Genomic DNA, 15,732 nt, shown 5'->3' with positions numbered 1-15,732 from the left:
CTCCTAACCTTCAAAATCTAACTGAGCGGAGATGGGATGGTGCTGGTGTGTATGGGGACTAGCAGGGTTGGGGGAGGGTGTCAGACATGGGCCTAAATTCTGTAATCTCTAATGGTCAAAGTAATTGTATTTTTATATCTCTATACATTACATATTTCATTAAAATTTATTTGAAGAAAAATAATATTGAGTTACTTAAAAAATATAAGAGATGCAACCTTTTAAAAACTACAGTATCCTATTCTGTAACTCAGAGATGTTCATTTTTATGCCAAAGACACACATCTGTATGCTTGAAAGCAACAAAACCGGACACCCAAAATGAACTAAGATGATGATGTCTTTGGACATGTTGGGATACGGGACATGTTGGGATATGGATGGGGAATTACACAAGTGTGAGCTCAGGCTTTAGTGACAGAGTATGCACTTACTGCTCTCACTGGCTCACGCTTTGGGATTATTAACTGCCACATAAGGAAATTTCCTCTTACACATAATTAATCAATTGAGAACCAACTTGAGGATACTTGTTGGGGAGACACTTGAATCAATGCAATAGCTTTAACACATCATGATTATCCTCTCCATAGATCTCCTCTCAATACTGAATTAGAATGGATTTTGGAAAATTCAATTTAGCATTCACTATTGAGGCACTGCACTAAAACTGTAAAGATAAAACCTCTGTGAAGCTATGGAATCTACGTAAACCTTTATTGAAATTTAAATACACCAAATAAATTTTAAAAAAAAACTGAAGTTAAAAAAAATATGTCCCTATGTCTGAATCCTTGGATTAACTACCCTTGCTTCCTAAGTGCTCTATGGCCTTCCAGGGTCTGCTAAGATCCTCACAGTGCCCACACATGGGTACCAATGGCTTAGTCTGTGTAGTTCAGTGCTAAGCACTGCAGCTGCCACAAATAGCCTGTGAGCCATTAGTTCAAACTCACTGACTGATCTTTGTTTTTGCTGAGTTCCTTGATCATTGACATTTCTTGATAACCTAGTACTGTACCTTTCCTATGACCCAAGGGACTAGCAACAAGGTTGAAACCCTCCCAAGCCTTTGCTTAATATCAGCCCCTGGTTGAGTCTCTGGTGCCCTATCTTAAGAACAGGACTTTTTTAAAGTCCTAAAAACTTTAATTAATGTTTGTTAAGTGTAACCCTTCAGCTAAAGAAACAGGAAAGCATCTATCCTGAAATAGATCCTCATCTGTGCCAAAGCCCTCGCTGTAGCCTAAACAATATAATGCCTAATGCTTAAACCAGCTAAAATACCAGCCCAAATCTCACATTTGTCAAGGGTAGGCCAGGTGTGGAGCAGTGAGGGAGTGTGTGAGCAAATAAGTGTGAGGTCTAGCCACCGTGCACAGCCAGGCATGCTGGCCATGGTGGGGCAGGCAGCTCCAAACACCAGCATAGGCACTGGCTCCTTGTGAGGCTGCAATTGGACCAGGTGTACTGCAAGCAGCTTCCATGGCTGGCACCATGGAACCCAGTGGAACCTGAAAGCTTGGAGATGCCAGAAACTGCAGAGCCCCAGAGAGGGTTCATAGCCCTGGCTCAGGGAGCTCCTAAGTCTGGGATCCCCAAAGGGCCACAGTTCTTCTCTCCTTGTCTCTTCTTTCCTTCTTGTTGCCTGCAATGTGGTGAGTAAAGGGCCTCTTTCAGCCCTGTTTGTGATACAGCTCTTTTAGCCCCACCATTTGGCAGGTCCTGAATTATTGTCCAGTGTCCAGGAAGAACGAGGTATGTGGACAAGTGGAGGATAAGAGCAAGGCAAAGAGAAGCTTTATTGAGTGAGAGAACAGCTCAGACAAGACCCGCAGTGAGTAGCTCCTCTCTGCAGGAAGGGTATCACAATGAGTACTCAGCTCTCAGCAGAGATGAGGTCCACAGTGGGTAGCTCCTCTCCACAGGCAGGTCATCCTGACAAGTTTTCAGCTCTCACCAAAGAAGTTACCCTGGAATGCGTAGTTCCTCTCCACAGCTGGTAGTCCCTGAGTCTCAGCAGAGAGGAGACCCTGGAGTGGGGAGTTTCTCACCACAGCTGGTAGTTCCGACATCTGTCCAGCACTCAGCAGAAAGGAGACCCTGGACTAGGTAACTCTTCTCTGCAGCTGGTAGTCACAATGTCTGCCCAGCTCTCAGCAGAGAGGATATCCTGGAGTGGTTAGCTCCTCTCCACAGGCAGGTCATCTGCTTGTCTCCTCAAGTCTGGCTGAGTCTGGGGTTCTTATGGACTTCAGAGGGGAGGAAGTGTATGCTGATTGGTTCATGGGTAGCCATGGACAGGCTTGGATAAAGCATCATAAATTCTTTCCCAATTTCTCATAAATTCCCATTCCATTCAGCAGGGCTGGAAGCCCAGTCCCCAGGCTTCAGGTCTTCCCCACCTTGAAGATGGGGCTTAACTGAGGACCCACCCTTTTCTGCCCAGGAGCCTGCCTGCCTCCTTCTGCTGTTTATGGCGCCAAGGCTGTTTGTGCCAAGGGGTGCCTGCAGACCAGTGCTGAACCACCCTCAGCCCCTCTCAGCCTTCCTTCCATCCTCATCAGCAGCCAAAATCCAGAAAGGGCTGAAGCACCAGTGGGCTGGCGTGTTGATGCCACTCTAAGTGTGCACACACCTGGCTGGGTTGCAACAGTGCCTGGACTTGGCCTCAGCTTTGCTCCAAGATTGGAACAGGTGTGGGAGTGGGGAAAGGCCAAGCAGTGGAGCAGGTACTTCCTAATCTGTGGGCGCAGGAGGGGACTTTCTGGGTCCCCAAGGGTGCAGAGATGCCTACATCTGCCTCAGTTTGGCAGCTGTGCCCAGGAGGGTGGAGCTCCTGCCTGCTCCTGGCCCCCAAAGCACAGGGATTCCTGGGTCTACAGCCATGGCTTTAGTAGCTGAAGTTGCACCCAGGAGGATGGTTCTCCTGAATGCTCCCAGTTTTCCCTGGATCCATGGAGCAAGCAGCCCAGGCTGTGCCTTCCCCACTGCAGCTGGCATCATGACAGCAACCACTCCACATGGGCTGCCACTGCCATCACTAACACCTCTCATCCTCCAATGCTCACAATTTTCCCCACAAGCAGAGTTAGTGTCAGATATGTAAGAGTTACACATGGATAAATAAGAAAGACATTCTCCCATAAGGTAGTAAGTTTCCAAGAGATGGAAAGGAAGGGGACTGTGTGTGCATACTCAGATTCTCCTTCCAAACCCACCAATCCTTCTTCCCTGGAAACATGTGTGGGAGACAAGGGACGAGTTCAGAAATGTTAGCTCTTGGGAACAAAAGCTTGTAGAAAACTACTTTTCTACAGGTAGGGCATTGTACAATTAGTTTTACATTCTTTCATCCTTACATCTTGATAGTTTAGTATATAACTAATGTAATGTTATAAGGAAGTTTGTCAAAAATTAATAACTCATATATTTTTAAATCAATAGTTTACATATAACAGGAAAATACACAAAGACCAAGAAATCATTCAAAATTCAACTGTTCTTTATAAGGATATATGTCTGTGTCTGGATGGTGAGATTGCAAGGTTTTGTTTTTTTTTTCTTCTATCCATGTTCATCAATTCAAAGGCATTATATAGATAAAATTTTCTCATTAGAAATCAAGAGTTATTTTGAAATTATTTTCCCAAACTTCTTAGAACTGCCAACGTACTAGAGTATTTTAAATGAAACTTACTAAATGAGTGTTAAGAGGGTAAATAACTCCACAGCCTTTCCTGTAGCTCTGTGTGTTCACATATTTCTTTTGCTTACTGTGATTTACTTTCTCACTTATGACGTTGAACCTCAGGGTGTGCCAACACAATTTAAAATATATAATTAAAAACAATGCTGTTGAAAGTGTTACTTATATTGATGAATCTCCTCTTTACTCTCAAAACCATATTAACAAACAGGCAATATAAGAAATATTTGGTTCACTGCCCGAGAAAAATTCCATTGGGCTTACATTTATTACTACGTGATTGTATAATATGCAGTCAAATATGGCTTAATAATGAGGATATATCCTGAGAAATGCATCATTAGGAGATTGTATTGTTGTGTGAACATCATAGTGTTCTTACACAAACCTAGATGGTAAACCTATGACACACCTAAGCTGTATGGTGTAGCCTATTGCTCCAAGGCTGCAAACCTCTACATCATGTTACTATAATGAATAGCGTAGGAAATTGTAACATCATTGGAAGGATTTGTGTATCTAAACATGTCTAAACATAGAAATGGTACAGTAAAAATATATTATGATATTATGGGACAACCATAATATATGCAGTCTGTCATTGACCAAAAAAAATCACTATGCCATGCATCACACATTTCACTGAAAAATACACAATGGAAGCACAAACACAATGCTATAGAATTTCTTTGAACTATCTCTCTCAAATACTATGGAATCAAAGTATTTTCAGGCATATATTGGGTGGTATACTTTTTAGTAGCCTCATTCTTGACCTCTTATTTCATAAGTATGCCACTTTCAAAGATAAGACAATGAAATTATATACATTAGCATGCATACAAAGCCAATGATGAGTAGCAGATATAGTAAAGATAGCTTCAAGTTATTACTCCTACCACTGAAAAATGTTTCAAATTCCCTTTGTCTTGAACCCAGGCTGACTTTAATGACATCCTGGACAAATAGAATGTGAAGAAAGTAACATTATAAGACCTAGAACACTATTTCTAGGTCTCCTGAACTTTCATAAAAGAGATATGATTACCCTGAGCCTGCCATGTTGGAGAGGCCACATTTGTAGGTAAACTCAATGGCCCACTGGAGTCTAGTCTTCCAGTCATTTCTGCTAAGGCATAAGACTTGTGGGAAAAGCCATCTTGGACCCTCCAGTTCAGCCTGTCTATCACTAGGATGTCACTGAGTAGCCTTTATTGATGTTACAGGAAACAAGAATTTCCCAGTTGAGTTCTGCCTGAATTCCAATATAATGAAATATAGTAAGATGACTGCTGTGTTAAACCAGTGTATTTTTGTGTAGTTTGTTATTTAGCTATGAATAACTGGCACAGATGCATAGATACGATCCTTTACAAAAAAGCATGTAAATTGTGTTTATTATAAATAAAATTGTCTAAAATAGCTTTTGCCTTTCTTGATCCTTGACTCTAAATTAGTAGTTCCCAAGCTTATTTTCCTACTCTGACATGGTATAATTAATGGATAATTTTCACCTGCTCAGAATACTGCCAGGAGCATCATTCTTGTTTGGATTGTCTCATATTTAATTTAGACTGTGGTTTGTTTATAAGTCCCAATGCACTTTTTATAGTTAAGTTCCTTTCCCTTCTCTTGAGTCATGAAAACTATTGCATCCCAACCATTGTTGATAAACCTCTATAATAAGCTATAAAAAAATTTCAAAGACATTCATAGAAATTAAAATAAGGTCACTTCTGCAACCTGCTTCAAATGTCACAGCTTCTAGCCTTGGGAAAATTAGAAGTAAGATACATAAACATGAATAATTAATATGATCTATCAACATATTTTATATATTATTTATCTATAACTATAAATAGTTATATATAACTACATATATTATAGATTATATATCAAATATCTATTATATATAGATATCTATTTATATTTATATAGAGATATATAAATATATATGTATAAATATAAATAGATATATAAATAAATATATATAAATATAAATAGATATGTAGATATATTTAGATAGATATTTATATGTAGATATATAGATATTTCTATATCTATATATTATCTATATGTATCTATTTATATAATATCTATATAATACATATATTATCTATAACTATTTACATTTTACTTATGTTAATACAGATATCTGCCTTATATATTAAAAAAATCTTCTGTTTGGCATTAGAAATCTTTCTTGGTTGAGCTGTTCACCACTATAGGCACCACTGGCTCTCAAAATTGATATATTTAATTTTACTTCTTGTTTTAGTTTTTCAGCATCTGGTGCAACAGAAGAGATTAATGGATTCTAACTTTTCAGATGACACCTCAAATTTTGAGAAGTCCCAATCTCTCAAAATTCTGATCATACATACCACTAAATACACATAATTCCACCCATGCCAAAATAATTGCTGTTTGCCAACGGCATATGGTTGCTCCCACCTCCTGGTCTTTATTTATGCTAGACCTTCTGTTTAAATTAACTTTTATGTTCTTTTCCATGAAAGTTTGCTACCTAAAATAGACTCAGTTTAGCAATAACCTCTTCCTCTGATCACCATAACTCAAGGTATTTAGACATATCTTCACATCCCATATATTTATTCTTTTTCTCTATAAAATGAGTATAGCAGTATATCATAATTTATAAATTGATGTTAATATTAGATAAGATGAAGTATGTTGAGTTTTCATAAGTTTTATTCTTAGAACAAGACATATTGGCTATAAATTCTCTCAAAATACATATTCCCTGATACATTATCAAACACACCAACATGCGCAGTAGCTAATTAAATGTAAGTACTATTGAGATGCTATAAATACTGTAGTTTTTACAACCGTAGGAAAACAGAAGAAGGTTGAGAGTCATTAAAGCATTTTAAAGCAAAAAAAGCAAAAACCTCAAAAGTATAACATTTGGGTTAAGGGCAATTACATGTTTTAAAAAAGCAATAAAAAGTCACAAATTTATTATGCATTGTCTTACACAACTGTAAAGTTAAAACACTTTTACAAGGTGAATATAAACAAAGCTGTAAAATCAGTACCATCAACATTAAAACAAATGTAATGTTGCACATGGCATTGTTTAACTGAAGCTAAATGTCTATAAAGATCACACTGATGGTGTAAATCTGATTAGTCAGGGTTTTCTAAAGAAACAGAACCAATCGTGTGTGTGTGTGTGCGTGTGTTTGTCTGTGTTTGTGTGTAGAGAGACAGAAAGAGACGGAGAAAGACAGAGAGATTTACTGTAAGGAATTGGCTCATATAGGTATCAAAGACTTACAGGATCCCCAACTGGCAAGCTAGAGACTCAGGAGAGCCTGTGGAATAGTTACAGTTTCAAAGTCAGCAGGGTTGAGATACAAGCACAAGAACAACAAATTTGTCAGTTTGAGTTGCAAAGCAGGAAAAGGACCAATGACATAGCTCAAACTGTCAGCCAGAAGCATCTTCATTTTTATTTCATCTTTGACTTTAGATACAGTATGCACATGTGCAGATTCATTACATGGGAATATTTCTGATGCTGAAGTTTGGAGTATAGAATACTATGCAGTCATAATAAAGAATGAAATTGTATCCTTTGCAGTAATATGGATGGAACCAGAGGCCATAATCTCTAACAAATTAATACAGAGAGAAGTACCACTTTACTCAAGATTTTTGTTCTATTCAGATCTTCAGTTGCTTGGATTAGTCCCATTCATATTAGGAAAGGCAATCTGCTTTACTCAGTTTAGCTATTTAAATGTTAATGTTATCCAGACACACTTTTATAAACATAATTAGGATGTTTGACCACATGTCTGGACATTCTATGTCCCAGTCAAGTCAACATACAAAATTAACCATAGCATACTCTTACCACTATTCCATATTCAAACTATTTTAGAAATCTTTGTATATCATAATAGCATTTTCTTTCACTTACTGTCATTTATACATTAACTTTGCTACAGGTTTTTTCAATTTGTTATTAACTGTTGGAGTAAAACTAATTATTGCCAAAAAGATCAATTTCACTGCCCCTATTTTTATTTGGGTGTTCAATATGAGAACATTCTACTATCAAAACAGCATCCAACTGATCCAGCATATGCTTACATTTTTTTATCTGTATAATATAATATAAATGAAAGAAGAAAATGAAAAAAAAAATCACAAAACAGTTACTTAGAATGTATACTCCAAATACAAGAGATACACAGACTACAACTCAACAAATATGTTTTTAATATTCCTCTGGAAAAAAGAAATTACTGACATGATAAAACAAATAAGCATGATAAAACGAAAAAGGATTTCTCTATAGAAGGAAATTTGCAAAAATAAATAAATGCTTTTATTACAAAATTGTTGTAGTAATAAAGAAAAATATTTTTCATCAGTTTCTCCTTATCTTCACATTACTTTGTCCTTTGCCAAATATTCTACACAATAAAAACTTTGTTTCTTATAAATCAATGCTCAACATTAATTCATCTCATGATATTTTTACTTTCTATATATTTTCATAGTATGTATCTGTACTTATATATGTATGTATTTCACTAAAGAAGATGGATAGCTAAAGATAGATACATAGATAGATAGATAGATAGATAGATAGATAGATAGATAGATAGATAATAAATTTCGAATAAACAGAATTTCCTTCAATAATTGTTTAGGGGTATTTTATGGAAGAAATGGCAGAATAAGGAATTTACTATTTTATTTCAGAGGTTGTTAGAACTAGTAAATTTCTAGCTCCTAATCAAATTCCTATCTTCCAGGTCAAAGACTTTCTCCTTTCCTCTTTAATCTGTTTCCCAATAGGATATACCAGTTCAATTATCACTGCCCTCATCACTATTTTCCAAGTTGATTTGATCCATGTCTGTGCCAGTTATGGAGCCTCTCGGCACTAAATGTGTCCCTTTTGACTGCTCTGTGAAAATGAATGTGAGCCCCTTAAACATTTATCTTTTGCTAGTTGGCACTAAAGCTTTGTCATTAGAGGGTCTGGAGAGGAAAGGGTTTTGCTTTCTGGTTTCAATGTGCTCACTTGTCTGGTTCCTGCAGTGCAGAGCTGCCAGATGCACCCAGCAGCCAGCTGCTTTCCCCAGCAAACCCCTTCAGTAGGTTTTATAGCAGACTTCTGCCAGTGAAACAGCTTTCTCCTGCAACCCAGAATGCAGATTTCCAGCAATTTCAAAGGTCAACTTCTGATCAGTTCCACCAGCAGGACACCACAGCAACGTCTTTACCATCCAGTGAATGACAGGCAGATATTCTACACCAGGGTCTGGGCTTCGGCCTTAGGAAGGGAGTGATACTTATGAGAGTTTTCTGTCCCAGGTCTCGAGTTAGTGGCTAGTTTATTATAATACATCTACAGCCATCTGATTTTTGACAAACCTTAGAAAAACAAGAAATGGGGAAAGGATTCCCTACTTAATAAATGGTGCTGGGAAAATTGGCTAGCCATAAGTAGAAAGCTGAAACTGGATCCTTTCCTTACTCCTTATACGAAAATTAATTCAAGATGGATTAGAGACTTAAATGTTAGACCTAATACCATAAAAACCCTAGAAGAATACCTAGGTAATACCATTCAGGATATAGGCATGGGCAAGGACTTCATGTTTAAAACACCAAAAGCAACGGCAACAAAAGCCTAAATTGACAAATGGGATCTAATTAAACTAAAGAGCTTCTGCACAGCAAAAGAAACTACCATCAGAGTGAACAGGCAACCTACAGAATGGGAGAAAATTTTTGCAATCTACTCATCTGACAAAGGGCTAATATCCAGAACCTACAAAGAACTCAAACAAATTTACAAGAAAAAAACAAACAACCCCATCAAAAAGTGGGCAAAAGATATGAACAGACACTTCTCAAAAGAAGACATGCATACAGCCTACAGACACATGAAAAAATGCTCATCATCACTGGCCATCAGAGAAATGCAAATCAAAACCACAATGAGATACCATCTCACACCAGTTAGAATGGTGATCATTAAAAAGTCAGGAAACAACAGGTGCTGGAGAGGATGTGGAGAAATAGGAAAACTTTTACACTGTTGGTGGGATTGTAAACTAGTTCAACCATTATGGAAAACAGTATGGCGATTCCTCAAGGATCTAGAACTAGAAGTACCATATGATCCAGCCATCCTATTACTGGGTATATACCCAAAGGATTATAAATCATGCTGCTATAAAGACACATGCACACGTATGTTCATTGCAGCACTATTCACAATAGCAAAGACTTGGAATCAACCCAAATGTCCATCAGTGACAGACTGGATTAAGAAAATGTGACACATATACACCATGGAATACTATGCAGCCATCAAGAAGGATGAGTTTGCCGGGCGCGGTGGCTCAAGCCTGTAATCCCAGCACTTTGGGAGGCCGAGACGGGCGGATCACGAGGTCAGGAGATCGAGACCATCCTGGCTAATATGGTGAAACCCCGTCTCTACTAAAAATACAAAAAACTAGCCGGGCGAGGTGGTGGGCGCCTGTAGTCCCAGCTACTCGGGAGGCTGAGGCAGGAGAATGGCGTAAACCCGGGAGGCGGAGCTTGCAGTGAGCTGAGATCCGGCCACTGCACTCCAGCCTGGGTGACAAAGCGAGACTCCGTCTCAAAAAAAAAAAAAAAAAAAAAAAAGAAGGATGAGTTTGTGTCCTTTGTAGGGACATGGATGAAGCTGGAAACCATCATTCTCAGCAAACTATCGCAAGAACAGAAAACCAAACACCACATGTTCTCACTCATAGGTGGGAACTGAACCGTGAGATCACTTGGGACTCGGGAAGGGGAACATCACACACCAGGGCCTATTATGGGGAGGGGGGAAGGGGGAGGGATTGCATTGGGAGTTATACCTGATGTAAATGACGAGTTAATGGGTGCTGACGAGTTGATGGGTGCAGCACACCAACATGGCACAAATATACATATGTAACAAACCTGCACATTATGCACATGTACCCTAGAACTTAAAGTATAATAATAATAAAATAATACTAATACATCATGTTAAATTACATCATCTCGTATTATATTTATCATGTCATAGTATAGTATAGTATAGTATAGTATAGTATAGTATAGTATAGTATAGTATAGTTATGGGCTAAATTTTGTTCCTCCATAATTCACATGTTGAATCTATAACTCGCAGTACTTCAGGATATGACGATATTTTGGAGACATGGCCTTTCGAGAGGTGATTAAGTTAAAGAAGGCCATTAGGGTGGGCCCTGATCCAATCTGATTGGTACCCTTTATAAGAAGAGGCAGTTTGGACATACAAAGAGACAGAGGGATTTGTACAGATGAAGTAAAGGCCATGTGAGAACATGGCCAGAAGGTGGCTATCTGCAAGCCAAGGGGAGAGGTCTCAGAAGAGATGAAGCGTGACAGCACCTTCATATTGAATATCTAGCCTCCAGAACTGTGAGGAAAAAAAAAATCTGTTGTTTAAGCCACTTAGTCTGTGGTATTTTGTTATCTTAGCCATAGCAATCTAGTGCATATAGTATGTGCTATTATATCATATATCTGCTATTGCTGTGCTCATTAGAGTTCTTATGAGCCAATTGCTCCATAGTCCAATATCTTGTTATAATTTAATAATTTTCTATATTGTTCATGCAAACTACTCTGTGACTTCTCTCCCTCTTTTTAACTTTAAATTCAGGGTTACATGTGCAGGTTTCTTATATAGCTAAACTTGTGTCATGGGGTTAGATCTACAGATTATTTTATTTTACAGAATATACCTAGGTATTAAGCCTACTACCTTTTAGTTATTTTTCCTGATTCTCTCCCTCCTCCTACCCTGTACTCTCTGATAAGTCCTAGTATATGTTTTTCCCCTCTAAGCATCCCTGTGTTGTCATCATTAGCTCCCACTTATAAGGGAGAACAATGTGGTATGGGTTTTCTGTTCCTGCACTAGTTTACCAAGGATAATGGCCTCCAGCTTCATCCATGTTCCTGCAAAGGACATGATCTCACTTTTTTTTTTTTTTTCTTTTTTGGTTACATAGTGTTCCATGCTGTATATGAACCACATTGTCTTTATCCAGTCTACCATTGCTGGGCACTTAGGTTGATTCCATGTCTTTGCTATTGTGAATGGTGCTGCAATTAATGTATGCCTGCATGTTTCTTTATGATAGAATGATTTATATTCCATTGGATATATACCCAGTAATGAGATTACTGGATTCAATGGCAATCCTGTTTTTAGGTATCACTAGGACCACAGCACAAGAAAATTAGAAATCAAAAGTAGGAAAATCACTCAAAAGCATACAATTACATAGACATTGAATAACCTGCTCCTGAATTACTTTTGGGTAAATAATGAAATTAAGGCAAAAGTCAAGTTCTTCGAAACTAATAAGAACAAAGATATAACATACCAGAATCTCTGGGACACAGCTAAGGCAGTGTTAAGAGGCAAATTCACAGCACTAAATGCCCACATCATAAGTTAGAAAGATCTCAAATCAACAACCTTACATCACAACTAAAAGTACTACAGAAGCAAGAGCAACCCAACCCCAAAGCTAGCAGAAGACAAGAAATAACCAAAAGCAGAGCTGAACTAAGTGAGATAGAGATAGAAAAACCATTAAAAAAATCAATGAATCAAGAGATGGTATTTGGAAAAAAATAATAAAAAAATAGAGAGACTGATAGCTAGACTAATAAAGAGGAAAAGAGAGAAGATCCAAATAAACACAATTAGAAATGACAAAGGGGATATTATCACTGATCCCACAGAAATACAAATAATCATCAGACAATATTATGAAATCCTCTGTATATACAAACTAGGAAATCTAGAAAAAAATTGATAAATTCCTGGACACATACACCCTGACAAGTCTGAACCAAGAAAAAAATGAATCCCTGAACAGATCGATAACATTCTCTCTCTCAAGTGGACTCAGTTTGACACAATGTCTTGTCCTACAATTTGTCATTCCCTCTAAATCACTAATGCTCATACTAATATTTTCACTCTAGAAAGTAAAATATTTTCAATATTCCTAAATTTTTTTCCTTTTTTTTTTTTTTGAGACGCAGTCTCGCTCTGTCGCCCAGGCTGGAGTGCAGTGGCCGGATCTCAGCTCACTGCAAGCTCCGCCTCCCGGGTTTACGCCATTCTCCTGCCTCAGCCTCCCGAGTAGCTGGGACTACGGGCGCCCGCCACCTCACCCGGCTAGTTTTTTGTATTTTTTAGTAGAGACGGGGTTTCACCGTGTTAACCAGGACGGTCTCAATCTCCTGACCTCGTGATCCGCCCGTCTCGGCCTCCCAAAGTGCTGGTATTACAGACTTGAGCCACAGCGCCCGGCCTCTTTTTTTTTTTTTTTTAGACGGAGTCTCACTCTTTCACCCAGGCTAGAGTGCAGTGATGTGATCTTGGCTCACCGCAACCTCCACCTCCCAGGTGCAAGCAATTCTCCTGCCTCAGTCTCCCAAGTAGCTGGGATTACATACAGGCATTCGACACCACGCCCAGTTAATTTTTGTATTTTCAGTAGAGACGAGCTTTCACCATGTTGACCAGGCTGGTCTTGAACCCTTGACCTCAGTTGATCCACCCATCTTGGCCTCCCAAAGTGCTGGGATTACAGGCGTGAGCCACTGTGTCCAGACTGTAAATTCTGGAAATTTTTTTTCACAACCATAATGAGACTCTTCGACATTTGTGAAAACTTTTCTTAGTATCACCAGGTATCACACTTTTACTGTTCACATAGCCCAAAGATTTTTCATTTTCACATATGTATCTTTACCACGATTTTTATTTTATTCCAAAAATATTTACTTTTTCATTTGAAAAAGATCTAGTTTACATTTTTCAATCTTGTCTCTCCAAATCATTAAAGATATTATCAAATACCTTGATGAAACTAAAGTCAATCATATCTATAACATATATCTTAAGAAGTTAGGTTTTAGAATCTTACTGTTGCCAACCAATAATGACCAACCATTCATTATTCCAATTATTGCCCTGAGTATTCTAGATAAAAATGTATATAAGATATAGATAATGCATAAAGTTGTCATTATAACTAATATGTAAATAAATTATTATGATACAAGTGAGAACAGTGCTGTAATTAAAGTATGAATTTTCTTGAGAGCAAAGATTATTTCATATTGATGTCATCTGATAAGAGGAGCCTTATAGCAGAGGTAGCATATGAATTAACTCAAACTTCAAGTAATATTTCACCATACTGGAAAATTTTAAGCAAAGGAACATTAGCAAATAAACAATATAAAAAATATGGATAATTCATGTATTAGCAAAGAAACAGTATAAGTAGAGCAATCTCTTCACTGACAATGTAGAAGAAAATTTACCTCCAAATAAAATACATAACATATGTGAATATAGGTACTTTGTTCTATCAATATTACAGTACAAAAGATTTCATCAAGCTTTGTACATATTAAATTACATGTAAGAGTGTGATCTCAGCAAAGTAACCACATTGTTAAGTCTGTAAGGGAATACAGAATAGGTATGAAAAAGATTTTTGGTCCTGACAAAAACTCCTTCAACTTGTTTAGGAAATCAGTTTCCTAGGCCCCAGGAATCTAATACATAGCATTTGTATCTATACCACAATTCCTTCAAACCTTCTTTGTTTTGTTTACTTATTTTATTTTTTGTTTGTTTTAGTTGACAAAATTTAATAAAGCATCTCAATGCCACATGAACTCTAGCTAGTGTTATAATTATAACTGTTAACCGGATAACATGACCCTTATGAAGTTTGTAATTCAGAAGAAAAGAAAGCCATTTAACAAGCAATAAAAACATATTTGTGCTACTAGTAAATACCGATTATTAAGAAGTATATTAAATCTTACTTTCTTAATTCCTTTTCTTCCTTAGAATAGTTTTGTTCCAAAGTCCAGAAGTCATTAAACAATTGTTGAATTCTACTTCTGGCCAATATGTAATATGGGAAACTGATCCATTGTAGTGCAGAATTTACCATCTTCTATATTTTGCTGATTTCATTTCTGTGTTGTTAATACATTTCTCTGAATAGAATAAATTTCTTGGAATAGAAGATATATCTAGAGGCTATTCATTTCTTTACTTATTTATTTGCAGATTATTTCATAGATGGTATTGAGTACTTCCTACTGCATCATATTCAAGGGCCCACAAGGTCTTGCTGTTTCTTTCTAAATTACGTTATGGTTGATCAGTATGCTTAAGTGTGAAGTTCCCCATAAGCTTTTCATAAAAAGATTTTCTCAGTCATTGGTAATTATTGTCTAGATTCATCATTTCATTAGGGAAGATAAAATTGTGATATTCTATTATTTTTCATCTTGTATTAGCTGACATTTTATTTAATACTTTTGCATTGTTCATAATTTGATTACTCTCAGGTACTGCTCTATAGAAAGATAGAATAAACATTTCACTTTTTTTCTTTATTTATTACTATTCAGAATAACATGTTAGTCCCCTGGCAGTCTCTAAGAGAAACTAATGAAGGTTATTTTAATATCAAAATCACAGTAGATTTCAACTATGTTTCAGTCAACTACCATTATTTTTATTTTTATGCTCAAATTGTCTGTCTTTTGGCTGGAGTAACCCCTTAGAACTGACTTCAACATTTCTGATATGATTTCAGGAATCTTTGACTGTTTCTTCACTATCTGATGCAACAACATTGATGGTCTAGTCTCATCTTGAACATATTTTGTCTTAGACCAGGAATCAGTCATTTCCCTAAATATTCCTGGTTCCTTTTGGGAAAAAAATAACATTTAGAGACCACAATCTAAATCTGTGGGCTTATGCCATTCGGTTTGTAATGCCTTTAGGTCTTTACATTGATTTAAAATAGGAAATACTATTTAAAAATACATTAAAAATACTGATTTTCAATTCAAATTAGTAGTACAGGGTTTTTACATAAGGTCTCGATTTCATATTTGTC

The sequence above is a fragment of the Macaca mulatta genome, chromosome 8, assembly GCF_049350105.2.
Source record: "Macaca mulatta isolate MMU2019108-1 chromosome 8, T2T-MMU8v2.0, whole genome shotgun sequence".
Taxonomy (NCBI): domain Eukaryota; kingdom Metazoa; phylum Chordata; class Mammalia; order Primates; family Cercopithecidae; genus Macaca; species Macaca mulatta.
This window is presented reverse-complemented; position numbering follows the sequence as displayed.